We start from the raw sequence: 16325 nt of genomic DNA on the forward strand, positions 1-16325 counted from the left end.
TACTCTATTTACTGTTGTATCCATACATCTATACAGATGACTCCTGAAATAATATCTAGCACAGAACATGTTAAAACAAAGCATGTGTGTAGTGTTTCACTCATTTTTATTGTGGGACGTCAGAATCAAAGTCTGTGGTTCAGATACAGTTTGTCATTCACATCATCCTCTCCTGCTCCCAGGAGCCCCTTTAAGCTTGAAACACTATCACATATTTTACTGACAGACAATCTTTTCCCAAACCCAAGGCCTTGATAAATCACTGTGAGGATTTCTCTTTCTGCAGGAAAAATGGTTTCTTCATTCTCTCAGATAATAACTTTGATCGCTGACAGTGAGTTGAGCCTGGCCTCCTCTGTGCTCTGTGCAGGAGAAGTTAGAGAAATGCATCGTTTTATGATGACACGTTGGAAGCGAGATAAAGACAAAGATCACACTGAGGTAACAGTTAGAGTATGGTGCTGTTACAGTGGCTGCATGGGCTTAAACAACTGACAACAAATAAACAACATTTCCATTGGTCCTTATTTCAAGTCCTCAAGGATTTCAACTTACAGGTTCTCTTAAACGTGAAACCCTAAGGCCTTACAAATGTGTTGAATCAATGTCATGAAAACAACTTTATACTCATTGTTGATAGCTAGTAGTCTTTTCTTCTCTGCCTTTTGCTAATGCATTGCTATTTTCCTTCAACTGCAAATGGAATAGCTTGAAACCAAAGGCACCTGCATGCATGTGAGCATAATTGTGCATGTACTGTAGAATCAAAAGGGTTTTGAGCATTATTTTCATAGTGCCACTCGAGCAACTGACACAAGCTATAAACACAAAACTTACATAATATTATGTTTCTAAAATATGTAGTTTAAATTGTTGACGGTTGACAGTGTTTTCAGCAGACAGAGCAACATTAAGCCTATTTGGAGCCGTGTTGATGGCCACCTGATGAAGGTTATTGATATCTCGTTAAGTCCTGTCATTGTCAGATCTTTTTTTTTTTACAGTGTGAGTGAAACCAAAACAGCCCAAATGCACGCTGGGATACCAATCAAATATACTATAAAGAATCAGAATACCTTTATTTGTCCGCAAGAAGGGAAATTTGCATTGTTACAGCAAAAGTACAGATGATTAAAACACTATAAAATAAAAGGGCATGCACAAAAAGTATAAAGTAAAACATTCCTAACTGCATATTTTCAACTTATTTGTCACTAAATTAATTAATTAAAATACAAGAAATTGTTTGATAACTTAAAATAATTGATATTAGTTAGCATAGAAGTTAAAAAAATGAACAAACCTGAGCATGTTAGAGTTTTTAGAGGTGCGTACAAATAAACGATAGTCAGAAAAACTAAATTATTGAATTTCCCCATGAAAGTTTTGTTTTAAATGTATTTGCATTATTTCAGGTTTGCCAGTTTACATATCTTCCTTTTTAAAACCATGTTTCCTTTGGCTCCACTGGAGTGCCAGAGGAGCAGAGTGCTGCTCTGCCTCTGAGAAATGTTTGTGTAACTAAAACTTGAGTCTGTGATGATTCACTGCTTAATCTCCAATGGGACGACAGCAGCACAAGACAATCTTGTATCATTCAGTACGATACTTTGGTAAACAACATGCCTCAGCTCAGCGGGGCTGTCTTCACAGCGGGTCTTCGTTGTAGACCTCAGCATAATCAAAGCTCTTGTTTGGAGACGTGAACGCCTAGTTTTCAGTTTGGACATCCCCAGTAATTCCTCACCACTAACAAAGCTGCCTGCAGGCTTCTGTGCTGAGTGGAGCCTGAGATTTAGATCTAAAGGCCTTATTTGAAAGTGCTGGTCATGCATGCAAACAAGGGGGTGCTATGAAACCATGCCCTTTGTCTGACACACAATAGCATTTCAACCACAGGGGAACAGCTTGGATCTCCATAGAACTGGCATTACTTTCATGTCAAGTGACAGTGAAGGCAATAGAGTGACTAACTTTTCAAAAAGCCTCCACACATTGAGCTCCCCTTTTCTGTCCTCTGGTCTTTCAGACTGGCTGGATTGGGACATTATTTCATATTCTTTTAAAGTAGTGCCAAGCTATTCTCACAGCAGCAGCTTTGATCAGGACTGTGATTTGTGGAGTATATGCTAACGGCTAACACTTCACTGGTAGAGCTCCCCCAGCAGACTACCACAGTAATCACGTGCGTTTAACACAACAAAACAAAAAGTGGAACACTGCTTCTGTTTTATCTCTCTGTTTACATGATTGCAACCACAGGCTTTTTATTCTGAGACACAATATACGTTCACAACATCACAGCAAGCCATATTGTTTTGACACAGCTCAAGCATGTTGGCTTTATAGCTTTGATATAATCCCCTGATTCAGATTTGTCATATCTGTCATACTGGAGGGGCTTACATAGAGGGATAGTGAAGCAACTATTAGTATTACACTTTTATACATTTATCCAGTGATTACATTATTTTCACAAAAATGAAGTCTATAAGATGTTGGAGAGTAGTTCAAAAATGCCCTATCCTAAACTCAAAGATATTCAATTACATTATGTGTTACACCCTCTTACTTCGTAACAGAGATAAAGGGCTAGCTTTAGATTTTTTTCTCTTCCCTTCTCCTAATCAGAGTGATGGGCCACTGAGGGAGAACACAGGAAAGATTAGAGCGACAGAGAGAAACAGACAGACAGGGAAAGGTAGATGAAGAAGAAAGTCGAGAGGGTACTCAACTGTGGGGTTTGAGGTAGGAGGGGTCACGTTGTTTGATCAGCAGACGGGGGGAGAGGTTGAAAAGCCCTTGATGCTGATAGTGGGCAGGGGTTTTAGACCCCCAAAGTGATTGACACTTCTGCCACACCGCTGTGGGCCGAGTGAGGGGGGCCGGGAGGACGCACACAGAGAGGCCTGTTCCTGGCTTTACATTTGCATCCTCTGCCTCTGGGTGGTTGTGTTAATAATACGGCAACTGGGAAGATTAATTGTGGACAAGCAGCAGGATTACGAGGGTCTTTGTGGGAGCAAAGGGAGCGCTGGGTGGGAAAGGCCTGTGATCTGTGAGGCTGAGAGGAAATTAGTCAGGGCAGGCTGGAGCTGCCTTTTAACAGCGTACCTAAGGAAATGAAAGCCTTGTGCAAAGAGGATATTGAAATAAGTAGGCAGAAAATTGTTGACATTCTTGAGAGGCCAATATTGTAAATATTCATTGTGCTAATGTGAGCGCACAAAGAAGACGAAAACATGATAAAGTGAAAACATATTTTCCTATTTTAATTTAGGCAGAAGACAATACACTAGCTGAGGCTGAGATTAAAAAACATAATGCGGCTTCTCTAGCATTATCGAACACAAAATGTGGAACTAAGACACAGTTCTTGCCTTGTTACCAATTAAGAAAAGTAACAACACAACAAAGGGGGCTTCAGTCCCCTGCAGCTGTGTCTCCTTTTCTATTGCAAAGGGATATTAAGGAGCAGGGCAGGGGTCTCATGCCACCTGTTGGATTGTCCTCACATAGCACGCAAACTCACACAGGTACTCATCGGTTTCCTGACCCTCGTTCAACCCTTTTTTTCAACACATTTAGTTTAAAAACACATGAGTTTATCCTCATCAAGTGCTTTCCTATAATAGACTGTCTGAGGAGAGGGTGTTATCTAATAGGTTTCAAGTGTTTCAGCAGTATGGAGATCGCTTTGTGCTTTAGAGACGCACAGAGAAAGTAATTGCACAAACAGCGCGGCCACAGCTTCAAAGAACCCAAAACGTCAATTTCCACCACACACAAGAGAATTCTCACTTTGCAACCTGCTTGCTTTCATCGATGTTTGCCCACTTTTCTTGTGGCTTTTCCATCAGTAATCATTAGAAAAAATAAATAGGTAAGCATCTGGACATTCAGGCCTCTTAATTAAAACACTGGTGTTTTTCCAATGTACGAGAAATCATGAAAAATGGCCTGTCATGCTGAGTTTCTGAAACCAGATGACAAAGCTGGACGTCTGGCGGGGGAGTTACCAAACAGCAACACAAGGCTTAATAGATGTTACTTAAATGTAATTGTTCCAAGCACAACCGTCATGCTCATCTAGCATGGCTTAAACATTCAGTCATTTAAAGGCAGATTGCTATTACCTGCTTATTCTTGATTAATTTTTGACATATTGAGCAATCTCCAGTCAGGAAAATGATCTACAGCTTCATTTCTTTCACTGCGTGCTCGATGAGGGAAAAACAACTCACACTGAAACAATTGTGCCATTTAATAAAAATAAACTCAAGCGCAGAGGCATGAAAATTCAAGATGTGATGTTGCAGTGTACTCTCGTCCACCTATGAGCATTACCAGACGTTCAACATCACTTGCCAGTATCTGGAAAGATATACAGTTGCAAGTGTGTGTGACACAGTGTGCTTTGAAATAAATTCCTAATACACCAAGCCTTTGTGATTTGTGGTCTCAGAGCTGAGCATCTGAGATGTAGTCAAATATGTTTTTAGTTGTGCCAAGATGTTGCACCACTCATTATATTCCTCGGATTTCTGAAGCACAGTCGTTTATCAGGGAGATTTATTGGCAGATGGACTTCCAGATGTTTTGGGTATCTTTTGCAGCAGGAACGTTTTTTTCCCCAACTAAGACCACAACAGTGCTGTAGGCATTTGAATTTTTTAAGAAGAAACATATGCACAAAATTGGATTTAAATACACTGCCTTATCCAGATACTTTGTCCTAGTTAAGCCTAATCCATAAAATTCTGTTGATGCTGTAAAGCGTCTGGCTTCCAGTAAGAATGTACAGTCTGCTTGCTTTCTGTCAAGATAATAAGGTTTACTGTGTTGCTTTAAAGGGTAAGTTTGCCCATTTTGTAAAACACTTTTCTATAATGTGATACACTTTATTGTAAGGTAATTTGTTTTGGATTCAGTCCCACAAACAATAGTACACTATGAAAGACAATTGAACATGTCTTACACTACATGTTCACAATTTTCACGTATTCTCAAGAACATACTGACACTTGCTTAAGGTGGGTGGAATTTAGCCATGCTGAGTTATTTGCCAGCATTTTGAGATCTCAGCTAGGCTTCTGCTGTCATGGCTACAAACCTCCCATAACCTTAACAGAGTAATCGTTTGAACCCAAACCCTGATCTCCCTCTTAGCCTTACCAAGTATGGGCAAGAAAGAAAATAACCATGTTTTTAAGGTGTATCTTATTTGACATTTCACAGAGAGAGAATACTTAAAGCCCACCTCCTGCTACATCATACATTATGCAGATTTAACTCCTCAAATTAACCTTTAAAGTCAACTCTCTGAAATGATTTCGATTTCCCTACATTTCCATTAGTGCACAGATGACAGCTATTTAAGAAGTGGGAAGTTAAAGAGTGCTTTACTGTAATAGGGTTGAGACCACTTGTTAAAATAGTCATATTCATGGGAATAGGTGAATGCATATTATATTAATAGACCTCTGAAGCAAATGAATCACTGCAAATGAGTGGGGAAACAGCCATCTTTGTGCCTGACACTATTAAACTAAAGTTAACACCTGACCTCCGAGTCTGCTCTTAAATCGCAGCCAAGCTATGCGGAAGGGAAACGAAAGAAGAGAATTACAGTACCACTTCACTTACTGTAGTTGTGTTTGCCAATTGAACTAAAGAAGCCAGTTTAAAAAATGCATTCATGTTTTTGAGGAAGGATTTAATCATTTGGGAAGAAAAACAGAAGCTGTTGTTTGTGTCTGGCTATACTGAAATAACCTTGGGAGTGGAGATAAGAAGCCACGAGGCCCCTTTTGTTGTCACTAACGAAACGTGACATTAGGACATTAGAGCTTTTTCAAGTCAGTGTGCAGAAATTTGTATTTGAACAACTGGCTCTTTCCATCATGTGCCTCGTGAACAAGCGGGAACAGGTTTGGCCCGGTGCTCACAGTGGATGTATCCATAAATTATCATCAGGGAGCCTGCTGCTGTTATTGTGCAGCTTCACCCTCTTCGCATTGAGTTTCAGCTCGTGCTCCACTCCTCTCTCCCCTCATATCTCAGCCGCGACTTTGTCATGCAGCCAAGCACGTAATATGCTCTGAGCTCTGTATCATGTCCAATTATAATTAGCTTTGTCAGGCCTGAGCCCTACAACCCTCATGCAGATAATATGATAATATGTCTTCATAACCAAGTGACCTTACATGTGCAATATTTCTCTCCTTTTTAAGATTGCGTGTCAATAAAGTAATGGACTCTGGGAGGCGATGGCAGGGGAAGATTTAGATGATTGGGCTCTCAGGTGCAGTGATGTATAACCGTTATTATTCTACTTCCAGTTGTATACACAGCTGGGCGCAGCATGGCGGTGGCTAGAGAGAGAGTCAGGCTTTCAAGGGAGGCCTTTGTTAATAAGACTTTAATCCTTCGTTAAAGCCCGCCACCGAGGGACACTTCCTCATTTTCACTCTGTACATAGAGATTTTGAATTGAATAACACGTTTTTTATGAAAGGGCTTCACTGTCATGAATGTGGAATGGTGGATGATACCAGTCCAGTGGTTATTTTGGATGTCAATGGGTGACAACAGGGGCAGAAAAGTGAGCTTGTTAGGGAATCAATTAATGGACTGATAATGAATGGAACTCTCTTTGTTGTCGGGGTACTTTTTATATGGCAACGGACTCCTGATATTCATTCTAGGCAAACTTTTTTACTGTTGAACAGCAAAGGTTGGCATTTGTTCTAAAGGTAAATCAATAATTTGGATAATCAATGAATTGGTCATGTAATTAATACATACTGATTTTATTTTCAGCTTTTCATCTGTTGTTTATCAAAAAAATAAACGTTATATCTTTGGATTTAAGAAGGTTAGTTGAGAAAAACAAGCAATATGATAACATGACCTGCGACCATAAACACTTCTGACTGGCGTTTTCTCCAAATGTTTTACAATAAATCAAGAAATGCATCCCAAAAATTGTTGATGAAATGATTATGACAACAATCATTTGTTGCTTTCATACTGCTAAACACGTCTTTGTCATGAGTCATTTGCACTTAGGATCTGAATCCAGCTCACGGGCACCGACGTGTGCAGCCATGCAGATGTTTTGTGTTTTGGGTAGCAGCAGAGGTCAGCTCAAACACCAAACACATTGACATATATGTAATAGCCAGGATTCCCGTGCACTGTTGCATCTCGCCCTGCTGTTCTCACCTCGGTGGTTGATAAAAACAACCGGACAAGAGAGGCTCCTTTTAGAGAGAGACGACAGTGAATTCCTGACAGGCCAGGGTTTCACTAACACTGACGCAATGTAATGAGGAAGCCAGAGGTGAGGCCTATCTCAGCACGTCTGTGTGGATTTCCCTGAGTGATTGATGTGTTCCAGTCAAATGAAGCAGTGGGCTGAGTGATATGACACTTGTCTCGCTGTGACACACGTGTTCGCAGCTAACGGTTATTGGTGTTGATGGGCCCCACTCCACTCAGCCAGCCAGGCACAGTTATTTTGATCCCTTGTTCTTTTATTTCTGCCCCCCCTCTTCCCTGTTTTCTGTCTCCATGCCACATCAAATCAGAGTTTAGAGATGGAGGCAGGACCCTCAGGTACTAGCTCATTAAGCATCGGGTGCTGAGACAAGATGAAAGTAATAATGGGGACCAGACAGCTGGGTGGGCACCTAACATCTCAGGTAAGAAGTGACACTTGGAATTTGGGGGCCCATGAGAGAGCTTATATGGCTTCAAAATACATAACTGTCCATTACATCAAATTGTCTGATGGAAGTTAGTCCTTTATTTTTATTAAGGTATGCATTTAGGTGTATTTGGTTTAAAAAACATTTTTTTCTGTTTGGAAAAGCTACATACTCATTATCTGTATCAGGTTGATACCAGGCAGACATATAATCAAATCAAACTGATTATATGTATAAAACAGTAATGAATCAAACAAAGATAAATCCCTGTCAAGATCCTAAAATGCCAAAACAGATGTTTTCTAAGTGAATTTAAATTTAAACTAAACAGAGAACAGCTCCTTACATTAGAGAGGCAGGAACTACCTAATGTTTTGCCTTTCAAGCCACGGTTGCAGTGTGCAGACTTCGATGGTTGGTGTTACTTCTACAGGTTAAACATCAAGTAAACATTAACATCTAATCGGGACTTATCAGTTAATTGATTTAATGTAAAATTATTCGCAAGAGCTAGTGTGAAAATTAGCTAAAGGCATCTTTCCAAACCGTTATCTGGCTGTCTTAACTCAAAACATTTCTGACATCAAATGGCCTTTCTTTCATTCCAGCTACCATGAATCAAACAGCGATACACTCTAATGCTCTAATGACTAGTAATTGGATTAAAATGATTCCAGATTGATCTTATTCTGAAATTACTGTTGCCTTAGTGGGAGCTGTGGTGAAAAGTCTGGGAACCCTCAAGTCTGTAATTTTTCATCCCTGGTAGATGGGGGCGAGCGTTCCTGTGGTCACAAGATGGTCGCCATCAAACACTTTCCGCTTCTGGTCTCTGTGACAGCTCTCATTATTGGAGGCCAGCGAATAGTTACCAACTGATAAAAGCATATCACACCACGGAGGAAATTGAATTCTGGAGGACATAAATTGTGACTGCGAGAGTTCATAGTCAGAAGCTAATTTAGGGAAGATTAAATTAATTTCGGTGACATCCATTCTATCTTGACGAAGTCGCAACATAACATAATGTAGCTCTGTTGCCTTGAGATAAGAGGATAGTCATTTTAGACCGGGCACAGCAGTAGCTGAGGATCAAGCCCTAATCCCATTGCTGCAACCTTTTTTACAGAATGTCATGGAGGATACTGACAACCATTATTCAGTAAGGGGATTTTAAAAGTCTTTCAGTTTAGTGTGATAATTTAATTGACTGCTGACCCAAAGCCTCAGGACACGACTTGCCTTCATATACAGCCAGCTCAGTGTTCATGTTCAGTCATATTTCTTATTTTGTCTCACATCAGAAATAGATGTTAAAGTATTATTTTTCATGTAATCAAGTCACTTTCTAGCTGAGGCTTTATCTTTTCATCCTGATTCTTCCCCTCTTGTGATATTCATGAGTTATGAATCACTTGAATCAACTATTGGATCCATGAGTTCCATGTTTGGTTTGAAGCTGCATCAACACATTTTTTTGGCCATTTGGGGCGGAAAACAAAAGCATAAACAAGCCAATAGATACACAAATCACCATATATCTGTTCATCTAAAGTTAACCACCACAATCATTTTCATACATAAAAGATAATCATCCTCAGCATAACATCAAATCTATCTTAAATTACTATTCGAGGCATTTAGTTTGCCTTCATACCTCCACTGAGTGAAATATGGCCTTTTCTCTCAAGACGCAGTCCTTGTGGTTGAGCTGTCTAAATGGCTAATGAATTACAGATGAACATCGACGCAAATTAATCTCCCAGAAGTCCCTTGGTTATATAGCAACCATTTAAAACTTTAATCAATAACACTGAAGTTGAAAGCGTGCAGGAGCCGCTCTTGTTTGGTCACAATAAACAGAACGCAGACTGCAGAACCCTCTAAATCATGGTGACAAGCACAGTCAAGCTAAATCACTGGAAGTGAAAAATAAATGTCTGCATAACTTTATCAGATGTGTCTCCATGTTTCCTTCGGGAGCAGGGAAATATCAGCAACGACAACAGTGGAAATAAATGATTTACTATGTAAACTAATCCTTCAGTTCACTCGGATAAGTTCTTTGGGTACTTGAACATATACAAATATGGTATATATGGTATATATATATATGTATATATATATATATATATATGTGTAAAAACATTCTTATGACATATATATATATATATATATATGTATGTATGTCATAAGAATGTTTTTGTAAAAAAAAAACAAGATTACAATATGTACTGAACGCTGATGCTAACATATACTGTATTTAGTGCCCAAATTGCTTCCATGCTTTCATGATAATGCCTCTTTAATTGTCTGCAGAAGCCCATGAATGTCCGACAAGAGTACTCTTTTCTCCTCTTACTGACACAATAACATTTTCTCACTCTCCTCTTCATCTTCCTTGCTCTCATGAATCTGGCCCTGATCCTTCTCCACCTCAGACAGATGATGTGTAGATGCAAGCCCTACCTGTCCCTCATCCATCTCTTCCTCCCTCTATCCCTTTCCTGCACTCCATCCTTCAGAACTGTAACCTACGGTCGCCAGCTGTGCAGGGAGCCCCAGAGTGTATTTACAGCGAGCTGCACTTTATCACACACAGCTGCACAGCTGCCAACTTTACTCGGGGCGTTCTCCAGCCTCCCTGCCTCTGGCCATGTTTTTTTTGTGCCGGTGAGATTCTGCACCGCTGCTTCATGCTTCTTTCTCCCCAGCTGCTGCCCTGCTGGAGTCGGTGTGGTGAACTGTTAATGGCCTGTGGAGCACACAGCGGTGCCCAGCCACTGCCACTGGGCTGGCTTACAGCACGCCCTCCAGTTAAACGAAACTAAAACAAACAGCACCAGCATCGCTTTTACCAAAAAATACCATTTCTCTTTTTGTCTTCCAACTTTCCCCTGTATCATATTTTTGCTTCTTCTCTCTGCTGGCCTCTTGGTGATATTTTGATACAGATATCTCCCCCTTGATTGGCCCTGTAAATGCATAAATCTGGCCTGGGACTGCAGGGGGCCTTGTGATGAGCTACCTCCTTCCCCGCCGACCTGTTGTCCCTGGGCGGATGGAGTGGAATATATTTTCCCCTCTGTCTCTGTCTTATAAGGTCCCCAGTGTCCTAACAGCCTATGAGGATGGAGAGATCCCCATCCCCTCCTCCTTCTTAGCATATCAGAAGCCATACATCTTCTGCTGGAGCAGACCTTGATGCAGAGTGACAGATCCTCACACTTCAGTGTTCGGATCACCTCAAGTAGCTCAGATATCGGAAAAAATGAGCACACTTCCCACCACGATGACCAAATGTAGATTGACTGAGGGTGTCCGCAGGCCGCGGCACCCCTATCCTGCTTTCCTGACAGAACAGGCCTGCTGGTAACTCTCTTCATAGGAGAGAGCGGAGTCTGGAGACACATCACAGGGGAAAGCTGGCTGCAGACATAAGAGGGGGGGTGGGGTGGTGTGGAGCGAACACTTTGAAGCCATTGGAGGTGATGTCAAGTTTGCTTAGACTCAAGGATAGTGTTTGAATATGCTGGCCACTAATATGGCACCAGTATCTCTGTCCTCATCTCTGTTTTCTGTCACTATGTACAATCTGGGCTCGTCTCCTCGGCTCCTGACAATGTCTTTTCACATCATGTTATTGCACACTCGGAGCTGCAGTCAGCAAGCCGTCACTCAGCTTCTTTGTTTGAAAGTCAGGCCCGTTTTTTGGCATTAATGCTCTTGGTGCATGTATAAAAGTGTTTGGAAATACTCTAACTGCTTTCCAATCAGGAAACCATTGGAAGGGGAGCTGGAATATTACTCATTACGCTTGGATGTATACCATTTGACAAGTGGTATTTTGGTGGGAAGAAATTTTAATTAATGACATAACCTGCTGCTCAGGAGGTCTCTTAATGCACAAGAATCCAAATACCTATAATGTACACATCAGCGCAATCTACCCATATATTTTTCCTGCCCCGGGCAAAAACACACTCAACCACCAATTTTCATGAGCATGCAAATATATGTTATTCCCCTTGGGTTTGTTGTTTTTTGTGGTGTGTTTGTAAAAGGTTGGCTCACCCTGAAATCCTACTGGAAGGAAGCCTAAAAACTAAAAAATGCTTTTCACAGTTCTTGTAATTGCAAAGTTTATGATAAAGTCATGGCTCAGCAGCCTACTTTGCTCAGCCTGTGATCCCTTTAAAGAGTACTCAATCTGTCTGTCTAGACATTGTCTCCAGGCAGAAGCATACTTTGAAGGTCATACTTGAAAAATTGTTCATATCCTGTCTTTTTGTAATGTAAACTGAGAAGCTTTAGGACACCGGTAATGGGTTGCTTTCATGGATATAATATCATAGAATTAAGGTAGTCATATTGAATTTTCATTTGGAAACACTACACTTTTTTAAGACAGAGGCCCTCCCTTTTGCCTTTTGTGTATCTCCCACCTCCAAAGCAAAACACAACAAAAGCTGTGGTTTAGCAGAAAGGTCGTATATTCATTTGGAGAATATCCACAATTTTTGAGTCCATTCATTTGCGTGTTCACAGAGGATAAAATCCAACATTGCTTTATGGCCATGGAGCAATCAGACACAGCCCTCCAGTGTCTTCAGCTGACTCTTCTGGCCCTGTCAAGTCCTCCTTCAATCTGGGAGTCTGAGCAATCGCGTGGAGGTTGACATGATTGCCTTTAAGCAGCCCCTCTTAGCCAGTGACACACAGCTGCAGCCAGGCACCTCCTCTGACAGTAAGAGCACCATGATGGATTGCCTTGCCAAAACTGCTGATCAAAGAAGGTCAAAGTTCAGATGTGTTTCTGGCTGCACTAGGCATGTGCAATCACCAGAGATGGCTTTTCGTCAAACATCCGAGCGTACAGCTGAATTTTTATTTCGCTGTTAGCGGTCTGATATTGCTGCAGAGTAATTATGTCATCAATTATCGTGAGTTTATCAGATATAATAAAAGCTCATGTCTCAAGAATATTTGAGTTTATCGATCCAGTGGGTTCAACTGAGCTTCAGAATTATAATAAAATACAAACTTCATCCTGACACTTTGCCAATATTACAGCAAATATTGCCTACTCTTTGACTAGTTTTTTTTATGCACATTAATACACATAAAATGCAATCTTTGGGCTGCACTCTGCTGAAAAGAGCGGACATTTAAAAGTTTCTGACATGTGTCGCGCTACCATTGAGACACTGCCACTGATGTGGGTGGAGCTGACAGCATCCTAGCCACTGAAGATGGCTCTGGGACATACCAAGTTTGGTAAGTGTCAGCTCTTATTGTTGTCAGGATACATCCTTAGTGTCTCAAACAGCCTCATTAAAAACGGAATTATAAAACAGTTTTTTGGGAGGAGTGATGGAAGAAGGTTACTTGCTTGGTTGAACACAGTATTTAAATAAAGGAATATAGTATTCATTAGACATTTTAGGTGCATTTGTTCTTGATACAGTATATTGAGTATGGGCCAGGTTTTGCAGACTTTACAAACTAGTTTATAAGTGACCGTCTATGTCAAAAAAGCAGAAAGTGTTTATTGCTGTTCCAAATGGCCACATATGGACAAAAATAGTTGTGTTACAGCAAACAAATACAAGAAGTTCAGTTCTGATGTCATTAAAGTGTGGTTGGGGGTTTTACTGAAGGCGCTCAATCATTCCACAATCAGTTCTTATATAGCATACTGGCGCCATAAATATAAAATAACTATATTTAAGTTTGTCCAATGCTTGATGGATAATACACATGACCTAACAAGAGCAATTTGACAATTTGTGGCTTGAATTCTTTAAGATTAGCTGAGCCAGGAAGAAATGAAGCAGAGTGAAGCATCCCTATCTAAAGATCCTGGCTGGAGTGGAAGACTTTTGCGGTTGAGGTGACTAAGGAGTCTTATTTCTAGGCCAGATTCACATTAGTGACATTTATCATTGAGAGGGAAGATGGTATAATTAGCTTGTCAGTCTACTTTAGGCTGAGCTGGCGCTCTTTGTGAAGAAGAATGGACTGCAAGCCCAAGGAGCTGACAGCCAGTCGATAATGTGGCAATTAATGTCATAAATAATTCTAAAGCCAATTATATTTAAATGGACCTCACCCTCTAAAACAGCACTTTATTTCCTATCACTTTATGATGTGTTCTGTATCAAACAGCGGGAGCAGATTTTCTGTCTTTATTTCTACATATGGCTGACATATGGTGGAGCCATAATGTGAGGCATAAAAATCAGATGGGCAATACAGGAGATTTATTTGTTGATTTAGTTTTCTGTTGACTTATGAATCCCTTCTTTTTGCTGAAGCATCACCTGCGGTAAAAGGCAAATACAAAGTGTAAAACCACTTTTAATCAAAATTATATTGCCTCAATGTGGCTAGCTGTATAAAATGTCTGCAGCTCTTAAAGAATGTGAGTAATTTAATGGCAGTAGTGGTTAAATATATCAAATGCTCCCTCTGGCCTTGGGAGGGTCAAGCCCAGTGTGATATATAGAGACAACTGTGATGGCTGAAGGTCGTGTCAGCTTCTTCTGCATAATGCATGAATCCTGTAACTCTCTGACTCCAATCTTATGAACCTGAACCTTGGGATGAAAATTTTACTAAGTAAATCAGCGAGCATGCTGGCATTTCTATTAACCTCCACTGTGGAGCTGACACAAAGATGAATCACAGTAAATAATATCTTGCAAATTGTAAATCATGTTTACAACTTGTGCTGAGAAGTGATGCTATTGGGTCCTGCCATCTGTTTGCTGTTTGTTATTGCTAATTTATTTGAACAGAAGAAAAGCGAGGGTATTTTAATGAGAACAATTACAATTTAGCATATTAATAATAATAGGGAAGCACTGATTTCTGATGCTGAACCTAAAAACATTTACCACATTTTATTTCTTAAACCAACCTATAAACCACATTTAACATCCATAGATTTTATTTTATGTTGTATCAAAGGAGCAATATTCCATTATGCAGGCTGTATTTTGCTTTGATGGGTGGTATTTCCCACTTCAAAGATGAAAATAGCCACAAGCTTTGATTTATGCATGCGTGGAGTGAAACAAAAGAAAAGGAAATGTTGACCTTTACAGGGAACATAAAGGGTCAGTGCGGCAACCGTGCCTTACAGGCAAATTGCCTCCCAGTGCTGGCGATCTGTCCTCAAAACTGGGATGAAATTCTTATCTTTTGCCATTTATTTTCAGTTTTAATGCTAAATGTGGAGGAGCATGATGTTCCTCTCTGTGTTCCGGTAACCTTGTTGCCGCTTGAAATAAAACAGAAGCCACAGTGGCTAATATGTTAACAGCAATGTTTTAAATTTAAATTGGATTCATAAAAATATTGAAGTGGCTGCGGTGAGAATGTTTTCTCTGTTTTAGACACTGCGTGCAAGTCTCTTGGCTCTCCTGCCCTCCTTCCTTTCTGTATCAAAGGGTAACCTAATGCAAAATGTATATGGCCCTTGGCACAAAAGATGGTGCTGCAGCTCTGTACAGGAAGATATGTGTGCTAAAAGCTTGGAACATCTGTGTAAACACATGGCCTTTTTCCAACCATGTAGTCAATGTTCTCATAGCCTTAAGATAGATGTCCAAGGCAATATACCTTGCCCCGGGGCCATACTGGAATGGCTTTGAACATCTGAAAAACCTTGAGCTTCAAGCAATATCCTCTCTCAATATTCCAGCTTGACAGAAAAGCATAAAATAATTCAACCCATGGCTTTTATTTGACTCTTGTTGATCTTAGCATTGGATCGATGGAGTGGAAATGTTTAAGAAATGATAAGGATACAGAATTTGCGGTTGCAGTGTACGATCTCATAGGGTTTCCTATTGCCAGATTATTTTCAAGGGGTTGTCTTTATAGAACAGCATTTGGAAAGAAGACAAACAGAACTAAACAGAGAGGACCTTCTGCCTTTGTAGTTGTTCTTTAATTCTGTTAATAGCCCAAGGTAAAGATTTATCTGCTCTTGTCAATTTACCTCAGCCTCAATATAAAGCACCAAGGTCACTTTTTCCTTGCCTGGCCCACAGGATTAAATTGTCATGTCACTCTAATAGGCAGCACAGGGAATCATTAGTCCAGCTCAGCTGCCTGACTGATAGGCATTTCAGTCCAATCATGGGAGTGTGCCGCCACAGGCCAGCCAGTATTGACACTGTGTCAGGACTGAGAGGGGATGCCTTAATCAGCCAGGACACTCTCAACATTGATTTGACAAGCTGTCGTAATGACCCCCTTGTTTTGGTAAAGGATCACTGTTTATCCCAACTGGCATTGATGCACTTGGAGTGTTGCATTGTCATGGAAACTATTATCACCAGCCAAGCCTGTGCAGCTGGACAAGAGATGTGTGAGAGAGGGGGCTATGGATTTGTGTGTCTGTGTGTGTGTATCATCTACAACCTAGTGTGACTTGTAACTACATGTAATAAATCTAGTTTGCAAACAGGTCGTTCAACAAATGATAATTTTCTTCAACGTATAAGTTCCTTGGGTGGAATTATTTGTCTATAAACTGCTGCAATTCTGTGGGAAATCATTCAGTAATTTTGTGGTCAGCAGACTGAGAGGACCTTTAAAGAGA

General features: G+C 40.5%; 1 long non-coding RNA gene across 2 annotated transcripts in view; it reads left to right on the top strand.

Moving 5' to 3' along the window:
• LOC134871241 (uncharacterized) overlaps positions 1-16325 on the top strand; it is a 126707-nt gene that overhangs the window by 106781 nt on the left and 3601 nt on the right. The window lies entirely within an intron of this gene.

Source organism: Eleginops maclovinus, chromosome 10, assembly GCF_036324505.1.
Source record: "Eleginops maclovinus isolate JMC-PN-2008 ecotype Puerto Natales chromosome 10, JC_Emac_rtc_rv5, whole genome shotgun sequence".
NCBI lineage: Eukaryota > Metazoa > Chordata > Actinopteri > Perciformes > Eleginopidae > Eleginops > Eleginops maclovinus.